The sequence below is a fragment of the Caretta caretta genome, chromosome 23 (genome assembly GCF_965140235.1).
Source record: "Caretta caretta isolate rCarCar2 chromosome 23, rCarCar1.hap1, whole genome shotgun sequence".
In the NCBI taxonomy this organism is placed as follows: domain Eukaryota; kingdom Metazoa; phylum Chordata; order Testudines; family Cheloniidae; genus Caretta; species Caretta caretta.
Window position 1 is genome coordinate 13890843 of NC_134228.1, and position 10518 is coordinate 13901360.

General features: G+C 55.9%; 1 pseudogene; it reads right to left on the bottom strand.

Annotated features, from left to right (window-relative positions):
- Window positions 1-1023: 1023 nt before the first annotated feature.
- Window positions 1024-10092, bottom strand: LOC125628442 (olfactory receptor 1E16-like; annotated as a pseudogene).
- Between the last annotated feature and the right edge of the window lie 426 nt (window positions 10093-10518).

The following is a 10518-nucleotide window of genomic DNA, read 5'->3' on the forward strand; positions in this document are numbered from 1 at the left end:
CCCCACAACTAGAGAGAGCGGCGTGAGTCAGCCAGGCTCTGCCCTCCTGGGGTGCCTCAGAACTGGCCCCCCCAGAGGGGAAAGGCACCATGTCCTGTTCCCCAGCCCCCGAGCCAGCCAGTCACCCTAAACCCACCCCTACTGGTCCTCACGCCCCTCCCAGAGCCGGGGAGAGAACCCAGGTGTCCTGGCTCCCAGCCCCCCTGCTCTAACCCACCAGACCCCACTCCCTTCCCAGAGCTGGGGAGAGTCCTGGTTCCCTGTATCAGGTGTCAGAGGAACAGCCGTGTTAGGCTGTATTCGCAAAAAGAAAAGGAGTACTTGTGGCACCTTAGAGACTAACCAATTTATTTGAGCATGAGCTTTCGTGAGTGAGCTGTGGCTCACGAAAGCTCATGCTCAAATAAATTGGTTAGTCTCTAAGGTGCCACAAGTACTCCTTTTCTTTTTGTATCAGGTGTGGCAGTCTGTGAGTTTAGGGGGCACGTTTGGGGGCTCAGTCAGGGGGTGGGTGGGGGCTGAGGACAGAGGACGAGATCGCTAACCCTGCTCTAACCACTAGACCCCGCTCCCCTTCCAGAGCTAGGGAGAGAACCCAGGCGTCCTGGCTCCCAGCCCTCTCTGCTCTAACCACTAGACCCTGCTCCCCTCCCACCGAATCTGTCTTGGCAGACAAGCTCACTGGGGTGACGCTAGCTGTCCCAGCAAAGCTCTGGCTGCATAGACTAGCCCTGACCAGGGCCAGAATAAACTCTCAGCAAGGGCTGAGGAAAAGCAGAGTAACGGCTGAGTAAGGACAGAGCAAAGTCTGAGTAAGGGACGAGCAAAGTCGGATCAAGTCGAGTGAAGACCGGTGAAGCTCTGAGGAAGCACAGAGTAAACCTGGAGTGAATTCTCAGCGACCTCTGAGGAAGGATTGAGTCACGCCAGAGTAAACTGGGGAGGATGTAGCCCCACCTCAGTGGTCGTCGAAGGCCCCTGGACGGTGTCAGAGCGTAACATCCGTGTACCCATCATATATATTCAATTGAACGTACTATGATCCAGCGGAGACCAGAGATTTCTGTCGGTAGGACAGCTCTTGTAATGACAACCGAGGGGGCAACCGAAGACTCGGTCCACGGACCGGAGATCAGTGGGCCTCCGAGAAACCAACCTGCGCGACAGTTTACGATCAGGAGTTTTGGCCAAGAGGCGGGAACGGCGCCGGCCCTGACTTCGGGAAGTGGCCTATAAGAGGCGGAGAGATTTAATGTCGTGGCAAAGTTGAAAAGGAAAGGGATCGACACGCTCATGGCGAACCGCGACTCGGCAAGCTCCCGGAATTGAACTGGGGACGTGCCCTCTCAAGAGACCCGCCCTCTACCCACAGGGACTCACTCCCTCCAGAGACATGCCCCTTCACCCCACAGGGACATGGCTCCCCCCATTTACACCCCCTCAAGGGACACAGGCTCCATCCCCCCAGGGACACGCCCCCTCATTCCCCAAAGGGACACGCCCACTCAAGGAACACGCCCCTACCCTCAAAGGGACACACCCACTGAAGGGACACACCCCTCAACCCCAAAGGGACATGCCCCCTCATTCCCCAAAAGGACACACCCCCACATCACCTCACAGGCCATGTCCCTTTATCCCCCCACATGCATCACCCCCCAAAAGGACATGCCCCTCAGCCCCACAGAGACCCACCTCCTCCCCTAGCCCAGCCCTAGCCCTCCCCCATTGCCCTTTGGCCTTACCTCTCCTGACCCCCTGCCCCAGCCCCACCACGCCCCCCTTAGCCTGTCTAGGCCCTGCCGCAGGGCGGCCTTTATGTCCTGGTTGCGCAGACAGTAGATGAAGGGGTTGAGCGTGGGGGTGACCACGGTGTACGTGACCGAGGCCAGCTTGTCCCCGTCCCCAGAGTAGCTGGAGAGGGGCGGGAAGTAGACGCCGATGGCGATGCCATAGAAGAGCCCCACCGCAGCCAGGTGGGCACCGCAGGCCTTGCCGTGCCTCCCGGGCACCCGCAGCACGGCCCGGAGGATGCGGGCGTAGGAGAGGACGATGAGGAGGAAGGGCCTGATGAGGAGGACGCCCCCGCTCCAAGAAGCGGAGTGGCTCGTTGAGCCGCTTCTGGGAGCAGGCCAAGGCCACCAAGGGCTGGAAGTCGCCGAGGAAATGCGGGCGGAGAGCCGGGGCATCAGCAGGGAGTGGAGATGGGCCGGCAGCCAGGCAGTGCCCACCAGCGCCCGGCGCCGCAGAGGGCTCAGGAGGACGGCGTAGCGCAAGGGCCGGCAGAGGGCCAGGGAGCGGTCCCAGGCCATGACTGCCAGCAGGAAGTTCTCGGGGGTGGCAAAGGCCACGAAGAGGTACATCTGCACCAGGCACCCGGTGTATGGGATGCCCTGGGGCCGGGCGCGCAGGTTGGCCAGCAGCTTGGGCATGGTGGTGGAGGTGAAGCAGACGTCCACCAGCGAGAGGTGGCTGAGGAAGACATACATGGGGGAGCCGTGCCGGTGGGGGTCAGCAGCAGGATCTGTAGGTTGACCAGCAGGTTGAGGAGGTACATGCAGAGGAAGAGGGAGAAGAGCAGGTGCTCCTGGCCGGGGCGGCTGGAAAGCCCCAGCAGGAGGAAGTCAGGGTGGACACTGCCGTTGCTGCTGTCTATGGGCCTGATCAGGGAAAGAAATGGGGATACGGCTGAGAGTGTGGGTGATGGATGAAAGGAGATCCATCCATTTGTCTAGCCAGCCGCCCATCTGTTCATCCATCCATCCACTAATCTACACACAAATCCCTCCATCCCTGCATCCATCTGTCCACTAATCACCCCATCCATCCTTCCAACCCCCCTCACACCCCCATCCATCCATCCACTCTTCACCCTACCCATCCATCCATCCATCTGTTCACCCATCCACTCTTCACTCTAGCCATCCATCCACCCACCCACCCATCCATCCATCCATCTATTCACTAATCACCTCATCGATTCATCCATCCATGGATCACCCTGTCCATCCATCAATCTATCTATTCACCCATCTACTGTTCACACTACCAATCTGTCTGTCCATCTATTCACCCATCCACTCTTCACACTACCCATCCATCCATCCATCCACTAATCATCCCATCCAGCCATCCATTAAATGTAGACATTTCTAAATCAGCAGGTCCAGATAACTTCCATCCAAGAGTTTTAAAAGAGCCAGCCAAGGAGTTCCCTGGACTGTTCAAGCTGATTTTTAATAAGTCTTGGAATGTTTGGGAAATTCCAGAAGACTGGAAGAAAGCCAATGTTGTGCCAACTGGTAAAAAAGGCAAATGGGACTACCCGGGTAATTGTAGGCCTGTAAGTTGGACATCGATCCGGAGCAGGATAGTTGAGCAACTGACACAGGACTCAATTAATAAAGAATTAAAGGAGGGTAATGTAATTCATGCCAGTCACCATGGGTTTCTGAATAATACAGCTTGTCAGACGAACTCATGATCTTTTTTTGACGAGATTACAAGTTTGGTTCCTAACGGTAATTGCATGAAACCATCGCTTGAGATCTCTGTACGGTGTTTGACCTGGTATCGCGTGACGTTTAGATTAAAAAACTAGAAGGATATAAAATTAACTTACGTGGCGTGTAACTGGCTAACTGATAGATCTGAGCATGTATCTGTGAACAGAGAATCCTCATCGAGCGAGTGGGTTTCCAGTGGGATCCTGCAGGGTCTGTGGCTTGTCCCTACGCCAGGTACCATCTTTATCAGTGAGCTGGAGGAAAGCAGAACCCTCCTGGATGAAGTCTGGAGATGACACAACGTTGGGGGAGGAGTAAATAAGAAGGAGGCCAGGTCGCTGATACAGAGCTGTCTGGATCACTTGGTAAACTGGGTGCGTGCAAAGAATAGGTGTTTTAATATAGCTAAATGTAATTGGGTCCATTTAGGAACAAGGGCAGCTGTCTGTCTTCTGGGGAGCAGCAGAATCCAGGGTGGGGAATAATCAACTGAACACACAAGCTCCCAGTGTGACTCTGGGGTCAAAAAAGCTAATGCAACCCTGGGATGTATAACCGGGCTTAGCACCTACTGGCAGCCAGTTCCCCCTCCCCACCAGCGCCTACCGCCATCAGCTGTTTCGCGGCATGCAGGAGGCTCTGGGAGGGAGGGGGAGGAGTGGGGAGAGGGTACGCTGGGGGAAGGGGGTGGAACTGGGTGGGAAGAGGTGGGGCAGGGGCAGGAAGAGAGGGCAGGGGTGGGGGCTTGAGGGAAGGGATGGGGTGGGGGCAGGCTCTGGGTTGGAGCAGGGGGTTGAGCACCCCCACCCCCCCGCCCCGGAAGAAGCCGGTACCTATGTAAACAGGGGAATTTCGAGTCGGTGCAGAGAGGTGATTTGACCTCTTGATTTGGCCCTGGTGCGACCGCTGCTGCGGATCCTGCATCCGGTTCTGATGCCCACAGTTCAGGAAGGATCTTAGTAAATTGGAGAGGGCTCAGAGAAGAGCCACAACAATGGTGAAGTGATCAGTAAACCTGCCTTCAAGTGAGAAAGGCCAGCAGTTCGGTCTATTTAGTGCAGCAAAGAAGGTGAAGGGGTGACTTGATCCCCGGCTAGAAGTACCAACGTGTGGGAGGAAATATTTACTAATGGGCCCCCATCAGTCCAGCAGAGGAATGTGGATCCCCGTCCTATGGCTGGAGGTGGAAGCTGGACAAACTGAGTCTGGAAATAAATCATGAATTTTGAACAGTGAGGAACAATTTCCCAAGGGTCGCGGTTGCTTCGCCATCATTGGCCATTTGGAAATCAAGGTGGGATTTTTTTCTGAAAGCTCTGCCCTGGGAATTACGGTGGGGACGGGCTCTGGCCTGGGCTATACGGGGGGCAGACTAGGTGACCACAATAGTCTATTCTGGCCACGGAATCTAGGAATTTAGGAATCCATCCCCTCCATCCATCCGCTAATCTACAAACAAACCATCCATCCCTCCATCCATCTAAATACTCCATCCCTCCATCCACCCGGCTATCTAGCCATCTAAACACTACATCCATCCCTCCATTCATCCATCTAAATACTCCATCCATCCACACACCCATCCATCCCTCCATCCATCTAGCCATCTAAATACTCCATCCACCCCTTCAGTGAGTGATAGCAACTGAGATCAGGGCCCCGTCGCGCCAGACGCTGCCCAGACCCCAACCGAGATCTGGGCCCCATCGCACCAGGCACTGCCCAGACCCACAGGAGAAGACAGTCCCTCCTTCAAAGCACAGGCAATCCCATTCGATATTGGGTGGGAGGGGGGCAAACGAGGCACAAAGAGCAGAAGTGGGTTCACTTAGGTCATGCAGCAGGTCAGTGACAGACCTGGGGAGAAAACCCAGGAGTCCTGACTCCCAGCCCTGCCCCCTTCCCCTGCCCCCCCCCCCCGGCACTCTAACCACTAGACCCCACTCCCCTCCCGGAGCAGAGGAGAGAACCCAGGAGTCCTGGCTCCCAGCCCGCCCCCCACTAGATCCCACTCTCCATGATGAGTGGAAGTCCCTGAACCTTTTTGCTTTGCCCCATTGAGTATTTCTGCCCCCTCCATCCCATCCCCCCACTACTGGATTCCTGTCCCCACCCCCGCCCCTGGGGCTGCACTTAGGGGGGACGGCCACTGGGTGGCAGCACTAGCCTAACAATGTGACCAAGCCAGGTGTGTGTGTGGTGGGGGCATATCTCTGATGACCCAGTGTCCAGGGCTGGGGGCTGGGTCCAGGCTCCCCAAGCCTGTGGGGGGGCTGGCGTGGGGTTGCCTCAGCCGGTTGGAGCCGTGGGGAACTGACGGTTGGCCCCAGGCTGGGTTTACGGAGGAGAGACCCTGTCGCACTAACTTGGAATCGTCTGGAGATGAGATTCCAAGTCCAGTTACTCAAGGGGACGGCTCTGATGATGTCCGAGACTTAGACGTCTGTGAGGATATTGACTTGGTCCCGCGATTAAAAAAACCTGGAAGGATATGAAATAAACACACACCCTGCCCCATTCAATGGGTTTAAAAACTGGCTAACTGATAGATCTCAGAATGTGACTGTCAACAGGAATCGTTGTCGTGTGGGCGTGTTTCCAGCCGTGGGTCTCAGCCCAGGGATGCTGGAAAATATTTGAGGGTCATGGGGGGGACAATCAGCCGAATGGGAGATCACAGTGCGACACTGGGACCAGATGAGCTAATGCCATCCTGGGATGTATAACCAGGGGAATTGCGAGTCGGAGCAGAGCGGGGATTTGACCTCTGGATTTGGCCCTGGTGCGGCTGCTGCTGGGATCCTGCCTCCGTTTCCGGTGGCCACCTTTCAAGAAGGACGTTGATCAGCCGGGGAGCGGTCAGAGAAGAGCCCCGAGAATGATTTAAAGGGCTGGAAATGCTGCCTGAGAGCGAGAGACACCAGGAGTTCCCCCTATTGAGCTGAACAAAGAGAAGGTGAAGAGGTGACTGGATCCCGTCTGTACGTACTGACGTGGGGAACAACGATTTAATAGTGGTGGCTGAGCCCGATCCAAAGGGCTGGAAGTTGAATCTGGACAAGTTCAGACGGGAAGTAAGGCATCCGTTGTTAGCGGCGAGCGGCATGAGCCCTGGGGATAATTTCCCCCGGGGCGCGGTGGGTTCTCCATCACTGGCCGTTTTTCTCGGGGTGACTGAGGGGGACACTCTCTGGCCTGTGTGAATCCTGAAATCTGCTAAAGGGGCCTCTCTCTCTCTCTCTTTCTCTCCCAGGGGTCTGTACTGGGACGAGCACCGTTCAACGTACTCATCAATGATCTGGAAAAAGGGGTGAACAGCGAGGTGGCAACATTTGCAAATGATACAAAACTACTCAAGATAGTTAAGTCCCAGGCAGACGGCGAAGAGCTACAAAGGGATCCCTCAACACTGGGTGACGGGGCAACAACATGGCAGATGAAATTCAACGTTGATGAATGCCAAGTGATGCCCATCGGAAAACAGAATCCCGACCACACGTACACAACGATGGGGTCTGAATTAGTTGTTCCCACTCAAAGATCTTGGGGTCGTCGTGGAGAGCTCTCTGCAAACATCCACTCAGTGTGCCGCGGCATCAAAAAAGCAACCAGAGCGGTGGGAACCATCAAGAAAGGGAGAGAGAATAAGACAGAAAATATCCTATTGCCTCTATGTAAATCAGGGGGAGGGATAGCTCAGTGGTTTGAGCCTTGGCCTGCTAAACCCCTTGAGGGGGCCATTTAGGGATCTGGGGCAAAAATTGGGGATCGGCCCTGCAGGGGGTTGGACTAGATGCCTCCTTAGGTCCCTTCCAACCCTGATATTCTATGATTCTATGTAAATCCCGTCCGCCCCCAGCTTGAACAAGATATATAGGAGTTGGGAAAGGTTCAGAAAAGGGCGATAAAAATGATGAGGGGTATGGAACAGCTTCTGTATGAGGAGAGATTAATAAGAGTGGGGCTTTTCAGTGGGGTCTCTGCTCAGGCCGCGGGAGGGGTTCGAATCACCTCCCGGGGCGGTGCCCTCCACCCACAGGCTGTCTACAGAGTTGTGACACGGTGGGACCAGTCTGTAATAGCGTTGGGATGCTGCCTCAGTTTCCCTCTGGGTGTTGCGTTGCTGGCCAGTGGGCGAAGGGGGGGAAGGGTTAAGTCTGCCCCTGGGTTGGCGCGGGAGCCAGGAGCGGGGGCTGCCGCCTGGCTGTCTGGGGCCCAACCAGCGGGTTGTTGAGGAAGTCCGGGGACGGGACAGGGATGAAGGGCTGGGCTGGACGACGAGGACCAAGAGACACGGGGCCACCAGCGTGCGGCTGGGAGATGCTCTGACATGGCTGGCCGAGGCTTTAACCTTCTTGCTTCTCTTTGAGCCACACTACCCCCGAGGCTGCATGCCAGGGGCCAGCAAACCCGGCTCTGGTTGGAAAAGGCGGGGGGGGGGGGTTGCAGCAAATCCTGGGGTGCCTGTGTCCCTGAAGGGGGGTAACCAGCTCTACCAGGGGTCTGTCTCAGCTGGACACGCCGGGCAGAGCTGCCGGGATGGAGCAGGAGGCCCGGAGCCCGGAGGCTCAGTCTCAGAGGCGGGGAGGCCGTGGGGCCGACCCTGAAGGTGGAGTGGGCCCCATTTTGGGGGGCTGGCACATTGCTGGGGTTCTGCCGAGAGCTGTGGAGTCAGAGCATCCGGCCTGGGGACAAGGGGCTTGGGCTGGCCAGGGTGTGGGGCTGCCAATGGGAATCAGGTCAGCAGCGGAGCCGAGGTTTGGAAAATGCCAGGAGCAACTCGGTGTTGGACTCTGGCAACCTGTCCTGAGTTGTGGTGGTGGGGAGCAGTGGGGTCTTGTGGTCAGAGCAGGGGGGGGCCAGGAGCCAGGACGCCTGGGTTCTCTGCCCAGCTCTGGGAGGGGAGTGGGGTCTGGTGGTTAGAGCAGCGGGGAAGGCCGGGTGGGAGTCAATGTCATAGAATCATAGAATCATAGAATATCAGGGTTGGAAGGGACCCCAGAAGGTCATCTAGTCCAACCCCCTGCTCGAAGCAGGACCAATTCCCAGTTAAATCATCCCAGCCAGGGCTTTGTCAAGCCTGACCTTAAAAACCTCTAAGGAAGGAGATTCTACCACCTCCCTAGGTAACGCATTCCAGTGTTTCACCACCCTCTTAGTGAAAAAGTTTTTCCTAATATCCAACCTAAACCTCCCCCACTGCAACTTGAGACCATTACTCCTCGTTCTGTCATCTACTACCATTGAGAACAGTCTAGAGCCATCCTCTTTGGAACCCCCTTTCAGGTAGTTGAAAGCAGCTATCAAATCCCCCCTCATTCTTCTCTTCTGCAGGCTAAACAATCCCAGCTCCCTCAGCCTCTCCTCATAACTCATGTGTTCCAGACCCCTAATCATTTTTGTTGCCCTTCGCTGGACTCTCTCCAATTTATCCACATCCTTCTTGTAGTGTGGGGCCCAAAACTGGACACAGTACTCCAGATGAGGCCTCACCAATGTCGAATAGAGGGGAACGATCACGTCCCTCGATCTGCTCGCTATGCCCCCACTTATACATCCCAAAATGCCATTGGCCTTCTTGGCAACAAGGGCACACTGCTGACTCATATCCAGCTTCTCGTCCACTGTCACCCCTAGGTCCTTTTCCGCAGAACTGCTGCCTAGCCATTCGGTCCCTAGTCTGTAGCGGTGCATTGGATTCTTCCGTCCTAAGTGCAGGACCCTGCACTTATCCTTATTGAACCTCATCAGATTTCTTTTGGCCCAATCCTCCAATTTGTCTAGGTCCTTCTGTATCCTATCCCTGCCCTCCAGCGTATCTACCACTCCTCCCAGTTTAGTATCATCCGCAAATTTGCTGAGAGTGCAATCCACACCATCCTCCAGATCATGTCATAGTGGAGTGACCCACAACTGATGCCAGGAGATAGACCCCCCATGCTGATCCGAAGACCCCTGCCCCCGACCCTCTGCTTACCTGATTTCAGATTCTCCGCTGCGTGGCGGGGCTTGGCCAGCATTCTCGGGGCAGGGGGAGTGGCGGTGGGGGGGAATCACTGGGGCCCGGATCTCTCACCCTGCAGAGGAGCAAAGAGCCAGGCTGGGTGGCCAGTGGGGGTATTTCACTCCTTTCCAGCCCCTCCCAAAACCAGGCAGACAAGTCCTGATTGGTGCCTTGGGAGCTCCCTGTTCCCCCGAGCTGGGGAGGCCTTAATGAGGTCTCAAGAGGGGCTGGAATCCTCTCCCGCCCACTTCTCAGCAGCCCTGGACCCCGGCACTGCCAGCCCGCCCGCCTCTGCCCCAGGATGTTCCCCCAGTGGGCTCCCACCGTCAACTCAGAAGCCCCCAAACCTCTGAGGTTGGCAGAAGATGCCAGGAGCTTTAGCTTCTGAATCCTCATTCATGTCAGGGTCCATTCTGGGCTTTAGGCTCCAAGCCTTGGAGGGCAGCCCCATGTACAGGTCCCAGTGCTCCTTCCTCCTCCAGGTAAGTCTACATTTCGAGCTGGAGAGACACACCCACTCCAGCCCTCCTCGAACTGGCACTCACAGCGCCAGCTCCAAGTCTGGTTCCCCTCCTCAGTCATCGTGCATTTCCTGACCGGTCCTCAGCTCCAGAGTTCACGGTTCTAGGTCCCTCAAGCCCCATGTTCTAGATCCCCAATGTTGGATTACTTTCCATTGAATAAACGGGCCCAGAGATGTGACCCTGTTAAAATTCCTTTTAAACTTTTATGGAAGATACAGGTTCTAGGTCCCTGACAAGGTTCTAGGTCCCTCAAGCCCCAAGTTCTAGATCCCCAATGCTGGAGTAATTTCCATGGAATAAACGGGCCCAGAGATGTGACCCTCTCACCGTCCCACATTAAACAGTGTTAAACACAGTTTGGGGTTTGGTATCAGAGCCATCAGCCTGCCTAACCCCCCTGGCAAACACCCCATTAAAAATCCTGTTCACCTTTTATGGAGAGAAGGCAAAGCAGTTAAGCACTGGAAATGTAAGACAAATGCAC